A 21,525-nucleotide genomic window follows, 5' to 3' on the forward strand; every position below is an offset into this window, starting at 1 on the left:
TAGTGAAAATAGAAATATTGCTATTGAAATATTTCTTCAAGCAAGAATCCTAGTCCTCCATTTCCAACCAGAATCTCAAGACTTTCTTTAGCAATTTTCGAGCTATCCACCTATCCACATATTAATGAACAATCATATGAAAAGTATCTACAACTAGAAGGGGAGCCGTGAATAAGTAAGAGGTTGGACTCTGAAATCTTTGCCTTTGATTAGTTGTGAGACTTTGGACAGCATATGACTTCTTTTGCCTCAGTTTCCTTAGCTACAAAGTGGCAAGCAGAATAATTTCTCATGGGGTTGTTGTGAGGCTGGCCTGCAGTAAACTAAGGATTTAGAATAGTACTTTCAAGAAATGATGGCTCTAATCTCAATTTTGGTAACTGTGCAAGGATAACAAAAGAAATAACAAACATCAGACAAATCTCTTAAACTGTGTACATATTTTAATTCTAATAAATAGAATACCAGAACCCAGGAAGCATTATTGGTACATAACAAATGTTAGTTATTGTCAGGAAGCCTTCTCCCCATCCACTCTTTATTAATGTATTTCAGAAATGTCTTCTGTGCTGCTTCAGAGCTGGAGCTAAGGACTTGTTGATTACCTCCCATTTACCAGGATTACAGCAAATTAAATTTAACTGTGACTGGCATGCGAACTATCTGATGTCGGTTGGACATGGATGAGGAATATTGCTATATAAACCACAGTGAGTTTAATTTCTTTAAGTAATGAGATTTTTTGTGGTTGCCTTAATCATTAGAGACTTGTCAATATGAATTTTATGGTACATTACCTCTTGGTTGGAATATGCATGAGCCAACACCCAACTGAGGTGCTTGTAGTTGGAATCTTGGTCACTGGATATAGTAAGTTAGTTCTGTGAGCCAGTGTGATATAAATGGTTTAGAAAAAGCTCTAGTGGGTCCATGTCCTGTGAGGGAACATTAGGATCTCGTGGATATTTTCATGTCCTTCTGGGACTCACCATTCTATAAACAACAAGCTTGTCAATGAGAGGAAGCACATCCTCCACCAGGTATTAACCTCTGTTTCTTCCTCCATGTGGGTGCTCAGGACCTCACAGCAACAGTTATGAATGATCTAAAGCCCAGAATAAAGGGTGCCCAGGGAGAAGAAATTCCTAGCCACCTGCAACATCATAAGATGCACAATAAGTAAGAGAACAAGTAGGAAGACAGGAGTACCAGTTTCTTAAATCTTAGACAAGATCATTAGCTAATTTCTTATAGAAGACAGATTTTGAAGACACATCTTGGTAAGTTTGTCATAATTTGATGGAATTTAGATGCAATGGGTAGCGCAGAATGATAGTTCTGGTGCTGTCCTACTAAAATGCGAGAGTGACAGTGGACCGGTGGCAGAAAAGTGGCTGCGTTCAAACACAGTGACTCCTTCTATAGCCACATACTTCCCAGGTCCATTTTACACTGTGTCCCTGAGCCTATCTGCCTGTGGCTATCAAACCCCGCCCCGCAAACAGCTCTTAGCATTTTCTTGTTTATTTCTAGTTTGTACTTGACTACACTTAATAATATGTTGCTTTTAAAAGGTAGTTAGTTCATGGGTGCCTGGGTGGCTCAGTGGGTTAAGCCGCTGCCTTCGGCTCAGGTCATGCATGATCTCAGGGTCCTGGGATCGAGTCCCGCATCGGGCTCTCTGCTCGGCAGGGAGCCTGCTTCCCTCTCTCTCTGTCTCTGCCTGCCTCTCCATCTACTTGTGATTTCTCTCTGTCAAATAAATAAATAAAATCTTTAAAAAAAAAAAAAAAGGTAGTTAGTTCTTCAGTTACTTCATGTGTGACTTCTGCCTCTACCCAAGGTGGTGTGCTTACAATTTCATCATCTAACTCCTTTTTATTTTTTAGGCACTTATCAGATGATTAGTGCATGCCAGCTGGCTGATTGAAACTTTATTCCAAAAACTTAGAATTGTTATCCTTTAGCCAGGCCCGGGTCCTGCAAGGGCTTCTTTTGAAAATAGCTTTTGACTTAATGAATCAGAATCCCTGCGTCTAAGATTCAGGGTCACTTTGATTTAAAGTGGATGAGGAACTCGTGTCTCTTTGTCATCAGTATCATCTTTCCTACCCCGTTCTCCACACTATTTCTTTAGCCCAAAAAAGAAATAGAAAACCGTAAGTGTCCTTGGGGCCCTCTCAGGTCACCTAGTTTGAAAATGTTTGACATCTGTTTGTTTGTTTTTTAATTGAAATAGAGTTGACATACAATGTTAAATTAGTTTTAGGTGTACAGTATAGTGATTCGATATTCTGTATAGTACTCTTACTGACCACAGTAAGCGTAGTCACCATCTGTTGCCACACAGTTATGACAGTATTATGGACTATATTCCCAGTGCTGTACTTTTCATCTTTGTGACTTGTTTTATGGGTGAAAATGTGTACCTCTTAATCCAACATCCGTGGGGTTTTGACATCTATCCTTTTTCTTCTTCAAAATTATCTTGACAAACGTGACCCTTTCTTTTCCATGTGACTGTAAGGACCGACTGGCCTCTACCACAAATAGACTTTGTGACATTTTCATTGGAGTTGCATTGAACTTACAGGCCAATTTATTGTCTTTCCATTTATAAATAAGCATAGCATATTTCTCCACTTACAACTTGTCATGTATTTTTAAATTAGGTTTTATAATTTTTTTTAAAGATTTTATGTATTTATTTCAGACAGAGAGAGAGAGAGAGAGAGGGAGGGAGCACGCATAAGCAGGGGAACAGCGGTCAGGGAAGAAACAGGATCTCCGTTGAGCAAAGAGCCCATGTGGGGCTTGATCCCAAGATCCTGGATCATGACCTAAACCAAAGGCAGACACTTAACCAACTGAGCAACCCAGGCACCTCTTAGATTTTATAATTGTCATGGAAAAGACACTTCCCATATTTTTTGAGATTTTTTTCAAGTTCTTTTTAATTGTGTTGCTATTGTTTCTTCTGAAAATGACATTTTAAATTATTTGTTGCTATTGTTTAGTATCACTAGTTTTCTGTGTTCATCTTGTGTTTGGCAGCCTTGCTAACTGTTTTCACTGGTTGTAAATAATTAAAAACAACAAAACAAAGAAATAAACTCAAAACAAAAAGGTGCTAATCATTTCACTTTCATGTACAACTTCCAGTAGCTGCCTCTTTCCCAGGGTGTGCAGGGTCTTTAGCATAACTAAAGGCTCTCCACAATCTGGCTTGAGCTGAATTTTCAAGGCCTCATTCTTACTGCCCTTTCCACTAATTTCTTGCAGATCTATGAGTGTTTACTGCTTTGTGACCACTCACCTAGTTTTCAAAGCCTGGAGTGTCCTTACCCCTCCAGTTGTGTGTGAGGAAATCTTATTAACTGCAGCCACATGCTGCCTCCTCCAGGAAGTCTCCTTGAATTTCCCTGGTTGGAATCAGTGTGACATTTTGTTATGTACCCTTATTTTCCACCCCTCTGCTATTAATATAAAAATCAAACTCTCTGTATTTACATTTTACAATGTAAATTATCATATAATATTGAAATTAAAATCTATTTATACACATATGATGAGCCCTGAGTAATGTATAGAATTGTTGAATCACTATACTGTACACCTGAAACTACCATAACACTGTATATTAACTGTACTTGGATTAAAATAAAAAACAACAGTAAATAAATTTGAAACCATTCAAGGTGGTAGCAACAACAATGGCGTCAGTTTTGGAGTCCGGCTAACCTTAGATCTGAATCCTGGCTCAGCTGCCTTGTATCCTTGGGCAAGTTAACCTAACATCTTTGAGGTTCACATTCCTCCTCTTGAAAATGGGATTGCTTTGAGGATTAAATGATAATGCACGTAAAATTTTACCCTGTTACCTGCCCCAGGGTAATTGCTCATTAGGGTTAGCCACTATTCTGACATGGTAGATGCTCAGTTGGTGTTTGTTGAATAAATATAATCCTAATCCCTAGATTATAGATGAAGAAGAGATTGAAAGGGCAAGAACAAGAAGCTTTCTCAAGGTCATACTTTTAGTTTGGGGCAGATCTGTAACTAACACCTCTGTATGCTAGCAACCAGGTGAGAACTCTTTGCCCTTTATCAACATAATGTAAATATAGTTTTTGTCCTCCCTCAGTTAAAAGCTTCCCAAGGGCCTCATTTTACTCACCTGTGTGCCCCTTACCTCTAGGCATATCGCCTTGCATGTTAGATTCTCAGTAAATGTTGAGTGCAATTTAATTTAAGAAAGTTCCCATCAGAATCAAGAATAAATTAAGAAAATTATTTTAGCTGGTACATAGATTTGACTTTGCAGAAATTTGCTAAGCTTTCAATGTGACACATGATCAAGAGAGATTCTGACAAGGGAAAGCTTAATTTGAATATTATTGTGTTTGTAGGTGACAAAAATAACAGGCCACTTAAGCATCAAGATTTCTAGATAGAGTAAACATTTCATATGTTTCCAAAGGAGGAGGATAAAAATTCAGACACATTATTTTTAACCTGCAGTTTTATTCATGGCATTATGAGCTTAAATTTGATTATGAAAGATAAAAAAGTATTGCCTTTATAGAAGTAATGGAATTTGATGAGTTGTTAATCATGAAGGTTAATTAGTTCTCTGTGAGAACACGCAACTGAATCACAGGTTGTAAGTCTGTTTTCAAAAATATAAGGAAGAATGGATTATCATGTCATTGTTTTTCATATGAAAATGCGTAGAGAGATATTCATCTTTTTAGTAGATTGCCTGGGAACTTACAGAATGTCTTTTTTTTCCATAATTAAGATTTTGCACTTTTTCATATAAATTTTAAAGCTATAGACATGCATAAATAATTTAGTATAGAACAATAAACCAGATGGATGGATGAGAGGTAAGTTATTACTATCAAATCATAGTATTAGTTCTCTCAAAATTTATTTTCCTCTTCAGAAATGATTCATTATTTGCTTGCCTGTATTCCATGTGCAGGGATATAAAAGAGAAATAGTGCTGGAACATTGCTGATCACATGTCAAGACTCTCACTTGCTTTTACCAAATCATGCTTTAAGAAAGAATGAAAATATTGCATGGGAAATGACATAAAGATCTCATTCTAAAGCACTTTCCCCACTAATGAACTGTACATTATAAGCCAGGAGATGTGTACATTTCTTTTCCGAACATGGGGAAAAAGGAAAAGAAAAACAGGTGGTCCCTTTGATGAATAGCAAATACCTAATACCCTTCTGCTGTTGCTACACCAAGATCCAATTATCTCCCACATTTCTTAACTGTGTTTACAAACTGCTTGTGTATTGAAGTTGAATTAAAGGAAAGAAAAATCCAAATGAAGAGGGAAAAAAAAAAAAAAAACCCAAAACAAAGTGAAGTTGAAATCCCAATCATTTTCATGCCTAAATATTGTCATGGTGGGAAAAAGGCTAGAAAGTCGAGTTCAAATTCATACTTGCTCTAGGGCAGCTTGTGTACTGTCCAGCTCAGTCTGCCAAGTGCTTGTTAAAATTAATTATCATTCAGCAGCTTTCTCTCTCTAAGTAGAACTCCCAGAAAATATGCTTGGAGTGGAGAAATGCAAATTGGTTTATGAGGTAATTTTATACTCTAGGGACAGATTTTTTTTTTTCCATTTCACATTACTTCCTTTTGGAAAAGGTTCATTATTATTTATATAGCAGAACAAGCCCCAAAGCCAATCCATTTCCAACCTCATTGTCACTTTCTGCATTCCATACACCACTCAATTCCCAAATGAGTAGGCTAATTCTTTCTTCAGAGAGCCATAAAACTTGCTTGGGGTATTACTAACTTAGGTGACAGCACTTAATTCAAAATAAGTCTTATTCTCCAGCAATGTGTTCAAAGACCTCATTTCTCTGTGGCCGTAACTCTGGTGGGAGAGAAGTAGGCTTGTCTCTCTGATTATCAATTCTGAATTGTTCCTCTGAGCACCTTGGACCTACAATAATGGGAGCTACTGAAATACTTCAAGGTGCATGTTAGAAGACAATTATTCTACTTATTTTGCATTTAAGATGCACTTCTGAAGTGAATTTGGTTAACAAGATGACTAGATTGTATTTTCAATGTAGTATGTTGTAATATTCCTATTTTGCAAACCCGATCAGGGCTTGTTTAAAATCAAACAGCAACATCAACAACAACACATTATTTACTTCCCTTCCCCACCCCACCCCACCCCCATACCCTGACTCTAGACTAATGTAAGGAGGGTGATTCTCCTGGAGTGACTAGTTTAATTAACTTCTGTGGGATGAGTTAGTCTTATCTGCAGGGTTCCGAGGCTAGCAGTAGAACCAATGGGTTGAAGATAGATTTTCCATCTCAACATAAGAACTTCCTGAAAGAATTGCATCAGGATAACAGTGGTAGAGTTCCCCTCCTGGAAGCATTCAGGGGCAAGCTAAACTGTGCCAAAGTGGCCATTCAGGTAATAGATGGGCAGTACAGTCCTGAGAGGTGAAAAATGACTCCTTCAACTTTGTGTTCCCTCTTTTAATTGCTGCAGTGGGAAGAGAATTTACAAAGTGAAACCCCTTTGTAAGTGTAGGACTGGAACAGAAACTTACAATTCCTCTCTTGATTCCGGCCAACCCATGCAGAGAAAATGTCTGAAAGCTGTCAAAGAGAAAAGCTTCCTGAGATGATGTTTTTGTGTCTCTTTGGTATGTCTTTATGAAAATGTAAGAAAATATAAGTATGTATCCTTATCACCTTTCTTAGATAAAATTTGCATACTCTGTGGCCAGTTTTGTACTTTTTTTTCCATTCAATCATCTGTTTTCCTTCTGTATCAGTGTGTAGAGGTCTTTCTCATTCATTTGTAAGAGCTGCCAAACATTCCATTCTGTGGCTGAACTGTAGTTCTATAACCAGTCACCTTTAGATGGACATGTGGATTGCTTCCAGGTTGATGCTATTACAAACTATTTTGTAATGGATAACATTCGTGATTTTCTGAGTGCACAGGTATATCCTTAAGATAAATTCCCAGAAGTAGGATTACTAGGATAAATCCAATTATAGTTTTAAAATATATTCCCAAATTTCCCTCCATAAGTGTTGTATTATTTCACTCACCCTCGTAGTAAATGAAGAGCCCACAAATTTGCCAACCTTATGTTTAGTCAAACTTGGATGTTTGAAGATGTGATAGGTGAAATATTGTAACTTAGTGTGGTATATTGTTGCATTGCTTTTATTGTGGTCACAATTGGAATCTAATCATATGTTTCAAGATCATATGATCTTTTTTCCTCGTGTTTTATATTTTGCCCATTTTTTTACTATTGGATTTTTGGTCTGAGTTTTTTTTTTTTTTTTTTTTTAACATTTCTAGCTACTTTTTGCATCCTGTACAGATTAGTCCTTTGTCTACAGAATGAATTATAATCTATTTCCCAGTACTTTATTTGATTTTTATTTTGCCACAGTTTGTTTGTTTGTTTGTTTGTTTTAAAGATTTTATTTATTTACCTGACAGACAGAGATCACAAGTAGGCAGAGAGGCAGAGAGAGAGGAAGAAGCAGGCACCCTGCGGAGCAGAGAGCCCAATGCAGGGCTCCATCCCAGGACCCTGGGATCATGACCTGAGCTGAAGGCAGAGGCTTTAGCCCACTGAGCCACCCAGGCACCCCATGTTCATTTTATGACATGTGAGTCATATAAATTGTGTCATAGTTGGAAAGGTGTTTCCCTACTCTAAGGTTATAAAAAATTTTCCATATCTCTTACAGTTTTCATGTTTTTGCTTTTTTTTTAAAGATTTATTTATTTATTTGACAGAGAGAGAGAGATCACAAGTAGGCAGAGAGGCAGGCAGAGGTGGGGAAACAGGCTCCCCACTAAGCAGAGAGCCTGATGCCGGGGCTAGATCTCAGGACCCCAAGACCATGACCTGAGCCAAAAGCGGAGGCTTAACCCACTGAGCCACCCAGGTGCCCCTTATGTTTTGTTTTAAATGTGTGATCCATGTAGAGTTTATCCTGGTGTATAGTGTGAATTGGGGTCCAACTTCCATCTTTTTTCCCCTAGAAAGTGACCCAGTTGTTACTCTTTAAAGGGGAGCTGGTTTTGCCACCCCAGAATATGCCACTGTGACATATGGATTATCTTGAGCTGAAGTCATCCAAGAGCCAGAAGACTTCAGAAGAACTTTGACCTCTCCCTCAGCTAGCTAAAATCGTTTAGATGGTGGGGGGGGGGGTGCTGACCTAGAAAGAGAGCTATTACCAGAGATAGATTTTTATCTGAATAACCTATCTGTATGGCAGGGCAAACATCTAATTACCAAACATCTGCTCTTCTTATGGTTCTGTGAATTACCCTTCTCTCTTTTGAAGTCCCAGGCCCCTGTCTTTCTCAGCTCAGGAAGGCATATAAACCTCCACTGCCTGATTTGTCCGTGATTCCATGTCTTTGTGACTCCTTTACATACAAAATTAAATTTGTCTTTGTCCTGTTAATTTGTCTTATGTAAGTTTAATTATTAGATCAGCCAAAGAACTTAGAGGGAAAAAGGGAAAATTTTTCTATCCCTATACTGTAAATATGGATTGATTTTAAGTGACCGTGACCATGTTAATAGCCAATATAAATAGCCATGAATATAAAAAGTGAAATAACAAAGTTATCTGACCAAGTAGCCAAACCAGTAGATTGATTTGGTTAATCCAGAGAAACAGCTGATCACATCAGCAACAATAGGAACAAACCAATGGACAAACACAAAAATAACAAAAAACAAATCAACAGGTTCTTTCAGTTTATCCTTAACCTTTATTTGATCTTCTCGAAATGGTTTAAAGAGTTCTGTTATATCTTGGTCATAACTATGGTACGCCTGGCACTGTGTTACCTCCCATCTAGTCAGTCCAAGTCAGGTGGGTCTTATTAACCTCATTAGACTTGTTGAGAGACTGAGCCTCAGAGAAGTGAGGCAGTTTGCTCAGGGCCATTACTAAAGAGCGGTGGAATAGGGTTTTGATCCAGGTATAAGGTTATAAAGTCAAAAGTCTTTATATTTTCAGAAGATAGTGAATTTCATTGTCTGAGGTATATGTAAGGGGAATAAGGACACCTGATAAGAAAATGATGTATTTGTTAGACACATGCAAAACCACAGTCCTCCTTGCTTCTGCTTACCAATGCCATTGCATTCATGTAGTTCAATTATAAAACTGAGAATGACTATATACAGCCTGCCACTGTAGTTGCTTGTAAAAATTACTTTCCTAATGCAGAAGAGTAAAAAGCAAAGGCATTTAAGCTTGTCCCATATCTTTTTGGCGTTCTGCTGACTTTTAGGTAAGATTACTTGACTATGAAGCTTTCATTAAAAACTGAAGATATTGGGTGCCTGGATGGGTGAAGCCTCTGCCTTCGGCTCAGGTCATGATCTCAAGGTCCTGGGATCGAGTCCCACATCTGGCTCTCTGCTTGGTGGGGCGCCTGCTTCCTCCTCTCTCTCTGCCTGCCTCTCTGCCTACTTGTGCTCTCTCCCTGTCAAATAAATAAATAAAATCTAAAAAAAAAACCCAACCCAAACCAAACCAAACAAACAAAAACACCTGAAGATCAAGTCTATACAAAAGGGAAACCCATCACCAGGAGTGGGTAATTCAAGTCACACACTGACTTGAGGATGAATATAAAAAGTGAAATAATGTTTATGACCAGATACATAGCTAGTTTCTTGACACAAAAAGGGTCCAAAACCCCAAGTTTGTGTCTCAGTTTTAGTGTTTTATTAGATTCTTTCTTTGATAGTTGAATTGTTCATGTATTTCCATAATGCTTAAAGCTATGTTTTAACATAAACTTAGAATAAAAATGCATTTTTTCAAAATTATCTGTTAATCCCTGAGGTGTCTAGGGCCTGTCCGCCAGGTATTGGGGCTCCCGTGGCAGTGAACTCAGGCAGGAAAATCCTGGGGCTAAGTATCCAGAATCTATAATAAGCTGTCCATGACTGTGTTGCCTAGGCCAGGAGGTGAAGCCACAACTGGGAAGACTAAAGTCTTAGGCAGACCGAATGGGAACGGCATTCAGTGAGCAGCCTGACCAAGTAGCCAAGGGAACACAAATAGAACCTCAAGTGTGAGGTACAGACAGTTCTCACCAAGAAACAGGCAGGTTACTTCAGATGTTTTAGGAAGTTAAATGTGAGAACAGTTCACTTTAGCTGAGGCTAGTGTATAGGCGTGAAGACAGTCACTTCTCCAAGTTGCCTTTTGTGTTTGTGTGCCTTTAAAATGTACATTAATAGTATTTTGCAACTTGCTATTTTCCATGCAACATTGTGTTTTTGAGATATATCAGATTAATACTACATATTGTTTGGGGGTAGATAGAAAGAAAGTAAAAGTAGAAAAATAATGCATAGCTCAGATGCACACCAAATGTGGGAGGTGGCGGGGGTTAGGGATCCAGAGAGCGAGGAGAAGAGCTCTCAGTCTGGGTAGGTGGTTGTATTAGTCTCTGTGCTTTTCTATGTATTTGAAATATTTTATTTTATTTTATTTAAAAATTTTTATTTATTTATTTACTTGACAGAGAGAGAGATCACAAGTAGGCAGAGAGGCGGGCAGAGGGGGTGGGGAAAGTAGGCTCTCTGCTGAACAGAGAGCCCGATGTGGGGCTCAATCCCAGGACCCCAAGATCATGACCCAAGCTGAAGACAGAGGCTCAACCCACTGAGCCACTCAGGTGCCCCTTCAATTTTTATTTTTAACTGTGGTAAAATATCCACCAAAAAAATATACCTTTGTCAAGTGTATAGAACAGTATCATTAAGTCTGTTCACACAGTTGTGCAGCCAATCTCCAGGATCTTTTCATCTTGAAAACTACAACTCTGAACCCATTAAACCACAACTTCCTACCTCCTGTTCTTTCCAGCCCAGGCAAACCACCATTCTACTTTCTGTTTCTATTAATTTCGTTACTCTAGATACCACTTACAGTATTTGTCTTTTTATGACTGGCTTATTGCACTTAGCCTCATGTCTTCAAGGTTGATGTATGTTGTAGCATGTAGAATTCCTTTCCTTTTGAAGACTGAATAGTACTCCATTGTGTGTATAAACTGCATCTTGTCTATCCATTCATCCATTGAGTTGTTTCCTTAGAGCTACTGTGAATAGTGCTGCTATTAACATGGCTGTACAAATATCTCTTTGGGACCCTGCTTTCAACTCTCCTGGGTATATACCAGAAGTGGAATAGTGGAATTGCTGCATCATATGGTAATTCTGTTTTCAGGTTTTTGTTTTGCTTTGCTTTGTTTTGTTTTGTTTTTAGGAACTGCCAAACTTTTCTACCATGACTGCTTCATGTTCTACTAATAGTGGACAAAGGTTCCAAATTCTCTGTATTTTTGCCAGAGCTTGTTAGTTTCTTCTTCTTTTTTTTTTCTTTTTCTTTTATTTTGTTTTACTGGGGAGATAGCAGCTATTCTGATGGATATGAAGTGGTATCTCATTGTTTGCATTTGCATTTCCCTGCTGATTATGTGTCTTTTTGAAAAGATTCTATGTTGTGAATGCAGGTGAGGGAGATGAGTGGGGCTGGGGCAGTGTTGAAGGGGGAGGGGTGGGAAAGACATGGGCCTAATCAGGAGAAAAGAGAGAAAAAGGCTGAACCCTTCCAAGTACCCAACAGATGCAGAGGTTTCTGTGAGTGGTAAGGACTACAGTGAGCCAAGAAATGGGGCTCGAGACTGGTGATGTTGCCCGAGATAAGTGAGTAAGAATGATACAGGAACAAGAAAGGCAAAGGAAGCACCATAATTCCTGGTAATTAGTTATATTTCAGTAAAACAGAGTTGAAAGACATTACTTGGTAACTGCCAGTAGTAGTTAGGCGCCTTTCACCAGTCAGAAACCAGTTGTCTTATACTCTAGGGTATTTGAATCTATCAGCCTTCTAGAACGATGCATTCAGTGAAATAGTTTAGACATTAAAAAAGTTTGTGTGTGGGTCCTGTCCAGTCTGTGTATGAGGAGGGTGGGCGCAATGACTTGTCTTTGGTACATTCTGTCTCTTGTATTCTCCTGGGGAGATATTCTACTACTTGCCACCCAGAGGGGAAAAAAAAATGCCTAGTATTTACCAAAGGACAAGTATTTTTCAGTCAGTAGGGAATTGCAATGCTTCCTGATGAGCAGAGTCTCTAAGGGTGTATTTGGGAGTTGTAATAGTTTCCTAGGACTGTTATAACAAATTACTGTAAACTGGATGACTTACAGTAATAGAACTTTATTTTCTCACAGTTCTGGAGGCCAGAAGACCAAAATCAAGGTGTTGGCAGGGCTGTACTCTTTCCAAAGGCTCTAGGGGACAAACCTTTCTTGCCTCTTCCAGCTTTGGGTGACTGTTGGCATTCCTTGGCTTTCTTGGCTCCTGGCCACATTATTCCCACCTCTCCCCCTACAATCTTACATGCCTTCTCTGTTTCTGTCTTTAGGACATTTATCAAAAATTTAGCATCCGCTTGCATAGTACGGAATAACCTCATTTCAAGATACTTAATTACGTCTGCAAAGACCCTTTTTTCAAATAGTGTGACGTTCATAGCTTCTAGAGATTTATTAATGGATGTACTTTTGCGGGGGCATTATTCAACAGGAGTGCAAAGGCTTTGTGAGGAATACTAGCCCTGGGGCGCCTGGGTGGCTCGTCATTAAGCATCTGTCTTCAGCTCAGGTCATGGTCCCAGGGTTCTGGAATCCAGCCCCATGTCGGGCTCCCTGCTCAGCAAGAAACCTGCTTTTCTCTGTCTCCTACTCCCCCTGCTTGTATTCCCTCTCTCTCTCTCTGTGTCTCCCTCTGTCAAATAAATAAATAAATAAATAAATAAATAAATAAATAAATAAATACGGAATACCAGCCCCTACCCTCTGACCTGTGTCTTCCCTGGGAGTGGGAAAAGATATTAGAACCTCTATGCTTTTGTTTGCTCTCCAACAGGCACCATCCAGAGTTAGTGATGGCACAAGCACATTTGGCATGTGAGTCAATTTAATGTCCCACACATATTGTTGGTTGTTAGAATTTCAGACTAATGTGTCTGAAATTTGAGTGTTCCCATTTGAGTGTTAGAATTTCAGACTAATGTGTCTGAAATTTGAGTGTTCCCAGTTTCGACTGGTTCCCAGGGACATAGTCCTCTTTTGCTTCGTCCTTTTCTCCTCACCTCCGTCCAAAACTGTACCCGTTCGTGGAGTCCTGCCGGGACTCCATGCCAGGGGCAGGAAGAGGGTAGATTGGGTCTCGCTCAGTCCTCAGTAACCTGGATAACTTGAGATAGAGAAATCCAGCATCCCTACCCTAAAACTATCCTGTTGGAACCCGTTTGCTGAAAGAGGTCATTTTCACTTGTGGGTATCTCCTGCACAGTATAATTCCAGGACCAGTTATATGTGTTAGGACAGCAAGTCTACAATTTTACAGAAACTATTTTCCTTAATAGAAACATCTTTATAACAACACAAGATCGATATTTCTGATTTTCATGTTTAGTGTTATTCTTTGAGATTGAACAGAAATTGTTACTTACATAGAGATATATTCTATTCTGATAATGCTAGAGAACAGATAATGACGTGGGAGAGCATCAAGATTAATGCTCCTTGGGTCAACATTTACCACGTAGTAAATGTAATATTAAAGCTCCTAGTGCAGTTTACCTGAAGGGAGAATACATCCCCCCCCCCCCGTTTTTTCTGGTCAACAAATAGTATATTACAGGAAATCCTGTATCTGTTGCATTTATTTTGTAAACTTCTTTTTCATTCAAGGAGCGTAGCACATATACAGAAGAATGTACAATTCATAGGTGCACACCTCAGTGCAAAATAAACACACCTGTGTAATCACCAGCCAGGTCAGGAAAAAATACATTTTCAGTCTCCCTGCCCCAGAAGGGACCATCAGGCCCCTTCTCTATCCCTGCCCCCTTCCTTCTTACTAAAAGTAGCCACTGTTTTGACTATTAACAAGATGAATTTTGCCTGCGTTGGACTTTTTTTTAATCAAAGCTTCTGGAAACCATTCCTTTCATGACATCCCATCTCAGAGGCAGAATAATTGTTTCTTTGTAGGTGAGTCTTTGTTGGGAAGATGAATAGATAACCCCATAAATCATTATCATAAAAACTTATTTGTAATTTACATGAGAAGCCAGCAGGAAGAGTAACATCGTGACCTTGTGATCTAACACATGTGCACAAATGGAATTATTAAAAATAAAGATAAATGAGCACTGGATTTTTCAATTTATGAATTATCTGGTTTTCTTTGCTCTAGACTTTCTCTCTTGATAGTAAGATGACTCTAACCTTTGGGACACAGTAGCATTCTTTTGATGGTTTTTCATTTTTTTTTTTTCTTTCTACCACTTGGTCTCTTGTTCAAATGCATTTTCCCTAACAACATGTTTCAATGTTTAATGGTTTTAAAAAAGAAAAGACTTCAAACCAAATAATATGTAGAGAGGCTTCTATTTGGTGACATACTTCCAAAATTATGACTGATCCTAATTCACACTAAAACGTGAGCATTGTATTTACTCAGTTCTAAGGGGGAATCAGGTGGAAGATGGAATGAAGAAGGAAAAATAAAGACCACACTGGATGTGCAGGTACAATCTAATTTCAGAAATGTTGAAATGTGGGGATAAAAAGTGGATCTTAGGATTAAAGAACGGTTTTAGTGCCATTTGCTAATGATCTTTGTAGATGGTATTGGCTGGGGTGATTTGATGTTAGAGTTTTCTCTAAAAATAAAAAAATGGAAAAAATCAGGAAGTCACTCTGGAAATTTATATTGCTGTCCTTCAGCTATTATTGGAGGTCAGAACAGGTAAGTCACCCTATAGAGGTAATGGGGACATTTTGTACATCATGTCATTTCAGGAGTTCTGCAGAAGCTCTTCTTCCCTCCAAAACATTTGTCCCATGCTACCTTAAGAAAACACCTTTTGGGCCAGTCTCTGAGTACTGTTTATATAAGATATCTAGAAAAGGTAACCAGCTCCTGGGTGTCCCCCTTTGCTTTCCTTTAGTTCATGCCTTGTGTATGTTAGCCAGTTGTTACTATTATAAGCACAGATCCCGACTTTACAGGAATAAATTGCAAAACAGTTCTGTAATTTCTTGACTGGAAGCTCAGTTTACTGAGAATAGAAACTCCTTGCAGGCCTGTGAATGCTTCATTAACATAGAGGGAGTTTCCCAAGGATGTAGAAGAGGAAGCCCAATAGGCTAGTAAGCTCTTTCTTCACCCTGTATGTCTAGATTTGAGTACTGTCTCCTTGGTGTGAGCTTTAAGGAGTGATCAGTAAATATCACTATTTCAAGCTGTTTCACTTTGACTTCCTAGTGAATGGATGTATTTAACAGTGCCATATTCTTGGAAATATCTGAGATTACTTTCTTATATTTTTCTTTAAATCATTGTTTGTTTTCGAAATGTAATTGATTTTAAAGGAAGATTTTATATCACTTCTGTAAATAGAAAACCACTATCACTCCCCATAAATAAAAGAGAAATGTTAAATAGGTGCATACCTTTATTTTTAATTTTTTGGTTTGTTTTTGAGGGGGAGAGAGAGAGAGCGAGCAAGCATGCAAGCAAGGGGTGGGGTAGATTCAGAGGCAGAGGGAGAGAGAATCCCAAGCAGGCCCCATGCCCATTGTGGAGCCCAGTGAAGGACTCATTCCCATGACTGTGAGACCACAACCCAAGCCAAAATCAAGAGCTGGACACCAAACCGACTGAGCCCCCCGGAGCTTCAAATAGGTGCATACCTTTAAAACCACCTCCCGCTTGTGGAAATGGCTTAGGAGAGTCAATGTGGGACTTGGAACCAGACCATCAGAGTTCTCCTCTCTGCTCTGCTGCTCTGGTTTGGGGAAAGTCACTTCTTTGCATCCCATTTTCCTCCATAGAAAGAAGACGTGGTGGTGGGGAAATGATAATAATGCCCACTGCAAAGCGTTATAATGGGGATTAGAAATGACACTTACGATATCTCTTTCACTTTTAAGCTTAAGGTCAAGCAAGGATGACACATGAATTTCACCTTAGGTGCCAAGCTCCATTCATCAGGAGTTGGTGCTGGTTCCCTTTATTGACAAGGGTTGTGGTAGCAGTGCTGTGATTGGGTAATGCTGGCTGTTGGCCCAAGCTCGGGAGGCCAGCAGGCGGGTACTGCTTATCTAACATTGACTCCTGCCTCCTTTTCACCAAGCCCTCTTAGCATGCCAGAATCTGCCTCTTGCAAGTTGTCTCCAGTTCAGGGTGGACTTCTTCCTTAAAAGAGCCCCTCAGATGGGACGCCTGGGTGGCTCAGTTGGTTGAGCAGCTGCCTTCGGCTCAGGTCATGATCCCAGCGTCCTGGGATCGAGTCCCGCATTGGGCTCCTTGCTCCGCGGGGAGCCTGCTTCTCCCTCTGACTCTGCCTTCCACTGTGTCTGCCTGTGCTCGCTCTCGCTCGCTCTCTCTCTGACAAATAAATAAATCTTAAAAAAAAAAAAAAAAGAGCCCCTCAGAGTCACTTCAAGTAAATTATACTCATTAAGTCAGTTTTCCAACTGATGAAATAGTCACCTCAAATGAAGGCCTGCTTAGGCTCTTCTGATTCTCTCACCTGTTTCTCACTCCCACAGAATAACTCACCTTCCAGTCCAACTCATTCTTGTGAGAGAGAAAAAGAGCTGTCAAGATAATTGGGGCTGGTCTATCACTTTTCTTGCTCTGTGATCTAGCTTAAAGGTTTAGCAAGTACAACCCCGAGGAGGCTGGGTGAAGGTGAAACGTGAGGCCTGCGCTCCGGCTGGTGTTGATGCCCCCACAGCAGCTTGCCGGATGCTCATTTACTCAGCTCTGCAGATAGTCTTGACAATGGAAAGTGCTACCCTAGTGACATTGTGGAAAATCATGGTACAAAAAAGACTTTATGGTACTTCCCTTTTTTCCAGCTCACACTCTGGAGTGAACCAGTAAACCATTAAAACAGGAACAAAATTATTCTTCTGGGGTTTCAGGCTCTGTCCTATGAGGAAAAGAATAGTATGGAAGGAAAACTGATGAAAAATACTTAGTAGAACTTAACTTCTAAATGATGTTTTGATGCCAATGAATTCTAAAAGCCTGACATCAACATTTCTAATATTTGTCCATTACTGTTTAATACAGTAGGTTAAGTGTGGCTTCAGGGAACTCAGAATTGTTGACTTCCAAGGAACAAGCACGATGCTCATTATTTCCCTTATTACTTCTCTTTTAGTATTTGTATTGCTCTTATCATCCACAGACCGCTCCTTGGTAATTTTTATTACTAACAAACCCATAACCTGATGGGCTTCTCTGGAAATAGAGGGTATTGTGAAGTCATTCAAGATATAGATATGGTGCTGATGGGATCAATTAAAATGAATCGTAGCCCAGGGAAAGGTGCTTTGTGGAGCATCACAATGTGACAAAGATGAGTTTAAAAATAATCGCTTATTTTATGACCCCATTTCACAACCTTGTTCACCCAGATATTTATTACAGTCACATTCTGGACCAACATAAAGAGAGCGCTAGAGGAAGACTGGCAAACATTATGATTTAAGAGGAATTGATGTTTATCGATGAATACTTCATCATTTCCAAGGGCTTTCAAGAAAAGACAGCTTCTTTTATAGATAGTGAAAGGGGACTGTTACTTCCGATGGCATCATCTGAAAGTGTTTCTAAGCCTCCTACTTACTTTACTTTACTTTCCATTCCCTTCTTCCCCTCCCTGTTAGAAATCGCAGCATCTCTGTGTGATAGCACTTGAAAATGACACCCCCCCAAAACACACACACAAACAGAAAAACAAAAAACAAACTCAGACTTAAGGGCAAAGTTAATCGGAAACGTGAGAATGTGCTGTTATTTCATGTTGAATTAGCTATTATGATATTGGTCTGTGATATTATTTGGGAATCTGAATTTAATGATGGTGTAAGAACCTTCTATTATGATGAGAGGTTTAAATTACTCACTGCTAGAGTTTTCTTCTTTAGTTTCAGCATCTATCCAAAATGTCCCTTACTCAAACCCTTTTAAAGGTTGTCTTACTTTTGAGATACTCCAAACCTCTGCCTGGCTTTAAAGACCCAATCTCTTTGTAATCCCTATATCTTCCTCCTCTTCCATCCCCATCAAGTTGTTCTCTCTAATCCCCCCAAACTGTATCTTCTCCTCCCTCTATTCCCTTTCTTACCTTCTCTCCCCACTTTCATCCCATCAAAACCCATTTCCCAGATTTGACATGCCTTTTATTATCTCTGCCTCTCCAAGTTCAGCAAGACCTGTTCAAGGTCCATTTCTTCTAGGCAACCCAGATGATCCATTCCTACTAAGCTCCCATTTGTCTGAAATACATTAAAAAAAAAGTTTTTACTTGTTTATTTGGGAGAGAAAGACAATAAGCACAAGTAGAGCAGCAGAGGGAGAGGGAGAAGGAAAAGCAGACTTCCCACTAAGCAAGGAGCCTGATGCAGGACTCGATCCCAAGACCCTGGGATCATGACCTGTGGCAAAGGCAGACACTTAATGAATGAGCCACCCAAGTGCCCCTGAAATACAGTTTTTAAAGCCATGTTCTCTAACAAAATACAAAACATATATGTAATTTTATATTTTCTACAAAAAGTAAAATGAATTTTAGTGATAGATTTTATTTTATCTGCTATTTCCAAAATATTTTTATTTCTACATATAGTCACTTTAACATTATTCACGATTTAGTTTCATTTTGTTCTAGGCCTTAGAAATCTAGTTTATATTTTATACTTAAAAACCATCCCAGTTTGGGCTAGCCACATTTCAAGTGCTCAATGTGGCAAGTGACTACTGTATTAAAGAGTGAGGGTTTGGAGTCTGTACCACATTCTTTAGCTCTCAAACATGTACTTTTGTCTTTCTTATCCTTTTACCTGGACCAAATTGCAAACAATTCCTTGAAGTTGGAAGCCTGTGTTTCTACTTTCTCTGTCTTCACACTTCATTCTGAGTGTATAGTACACTATTAGGAATTGCCTATTGATGGATTGGTAATGTCATTCTTTTCTGTGAACCCTGTGTAAGTAACTGTAACGATAACTACTTAAGCATGTACTTACTTCCGGTACACCTTCCTCATGCTTGGAATTTCCCGTCTTTTCCCCATACTTGTATCATGATCCAGTTACCATATTACTTCTGTTTTGTTAGATTTGAGCCTTTTGGGGTATGTTGGATGGCATTTTAAGAAATAAACATACAGGGGTGTATGTTGTTGTATGTATGTTGGGTGGCTCAGTGGGTTAAGCCTCTGCCTTCGACTCAGGTTGTGGTCTTGGGGTCCTGGGATCGAGCCCTGCATCAGGTTCTCTGCTCAGTGGGAAGCTTGCTTCCCCACCCCTCTCTCTCTGCCTGCTTCTGTGCCTACTTGTGATCTCTCTTTCTCTCTCTCGCGCGCGGTCAAATACATAAAATCTTAAAAAAAAAAAAGATAGATGTACACTATTTACAGTTCTGTTGCACTAGAGAGCAGCATTTTCACAGAATACTCGTCATTCATACAACTAGGTCAAAACCGGATTTATAGCTGATATCAATGGAATAATTGCTTCCATTGCTCTTTTTTACTTTCCTAACAGAGACTAGACAAAGACTCACAAGAGTCTCCTGATCCCAGGACCCAACTGTGAAGCAGAGGCTCTCTGATTCAATTGTATAATGGCAAAGACACACAGTTTTACAAGCTGAAACCAAATCACTAGGATAGAGATAGCTTGCAAAACTGCAGGGAGGGAAAGTTGTAGGGAAGGAAAGGAGACCCTGGATAAAACGGGGGCAGATGGGAGAGCTGATGTAGAGGACAAGATCGGGGGGTTCCAAACTATGGCAGGGGCGCCAAAATGGGGGAAAACAGGAGGAGAATATAAACCCAACTATTGCAGTTTTATGAGCCATGTACTGCTGATGTGTATTGTTTCTAGCTCTCTCATCAACTTAATTCAAGGCAAAGGACTCAAGGATGAAATGTTGGAATTACAATTCTAGAACTGTGCCCAATAAACAAGAAGTCAAAATCCATGGTTTTTCTCATTACATAAAATTGTCATTTTAAAGTTACAAATGTTATCTCCATAGAGTCTGATATTTAATGCATCTTACAGTCTTTATTAAGAATGTGTCAATTGGTCCATAATTGACCCATTCATTTAATTTTAAATTATTGTTTCTGTTTCTTATTGGTAATATCAGCCTTGGCTCCCGGTTGGCTTTTTCCCCATATGATAGCAAGTATTTCTGCTACTGAACAGAATTGTTTCACTTGGTTTAATTTTACATTTTAAAGAATTTCCATATTTTTAAACCTTTGGTATCTTTGCATATTAGTAGAATTTTGACAACAGGGTCTTAATATCACAGCCATTTTTGTGAAAGCAAAGGTACAAGTCAGAGCCACATTACTTCAGATGAGGGACTTGGGAGTTTACCATAACCAAAGTGTGAAAATTCTCTTCCAGCTTTTGCTGCTTTTTCTCTCAGGACCTGCCCTGCCTTGGCCATCTTCCTAATCCTGAAGATAGACCTAGCACATGTGTATGCCAGAGGGCCTGGGAAACACCCCTGTCTTCATACCACTAGGTAGCCGATGGCTGGCATTCAAAACAAAGGCAGCCTGCGTATTTTGTCAGTGGAAACGAAATGTCCTCAGGTGGAAGATTTTGCTTTAAGTAATTTGTATCAGTGTTTGTTAGAGTATAATATGTAGACTGGGCTAGTCTGTGATGCTTATATTTTCCTGTGTTACATTTGCTTTGATTTCATTTCTTTGAAATGTAATTTTAGGGGCACCTGGGTGGCTCAGTGGGTTAAGCCGCTGCCTTCGGCTCAGGTCATGATCTCAGGGTCCTGGGATCGAGTCCCGCATTGTGCTCTCTGCTCAGCAGGGAGCCTGCTTCCTCCTCTCTCTCTGCCTGCCTCTCTGCCTACTTGTGATCTCTCTCTGTCAAATAAATGAAATGTAATTTTAAGTCTCTTAAAGCCAGTAACAACAACAACAAAAAATTCAGACTTGTATCTTGTATATCTTTGATTTTTAGATTTCATTTTTTCATAATTTGCTTTTATTGCATTTTACGAAAGTATTGGCTTCCATGGACCCTTTGTCTTAGATAGTTTGAGAAACCCTAATATTATTACTTCGTGAAAAGTGGCAAGGAGTGTTTTTCCCCCTGAGAGTAGATTTTTGATAGGAGATAGGAGAAAGGAAACACAAAGTTCTAGACATCTGAGAGCATAAAAGAGAAAGAAAAATTGTTTCAGTGTAGAACATGGTTGCCCTTATTATTTGCGCAGAGTTAGCCCCTGCGTTTGTTAACAAATCTACTACAGACTTCTATTAAATGTAGAATGTATTCTGTGCTAAACGCATTGTCCCTGGTGCTGAAAGGG

The 21,525-nt window shown here is 39.3% G+C and overlaps 1 long non-coding RNA gene across 1 annotated transcript in view; it reads left to right on the forward strand.

Annotated features, from left to right (window-relative positions):
- The first annotated feature begins 560 nt into the window (after positions 1-560).
- LOC309846003 overlaps positions 561-21,525 on the forward strand; it is a 162,424-nt gene continuing 141,459 nt past the window's right edge. Inside the window, exon 1 of the long non-coding RNA XR_014301671.1 lies at positions 561-710. This is a non-coding gene — a long non-coding RNA (uncharacterized lncRNA). The remainder of the gene's footprint in view (positions 711-21,525) is intronic.

The sequence above is a fragment of the Mustela nivalis genome (assembly GCF_964662115.1).
Source record: "Mustela nivalis genome assembly, chromosome: 13".
Taxonomy (NCBI): Eukaryota; Metazoa; Chordata; class Mammalia; order Carnivora; family Mustelidae; genus Mustela; species Mustela nivalis.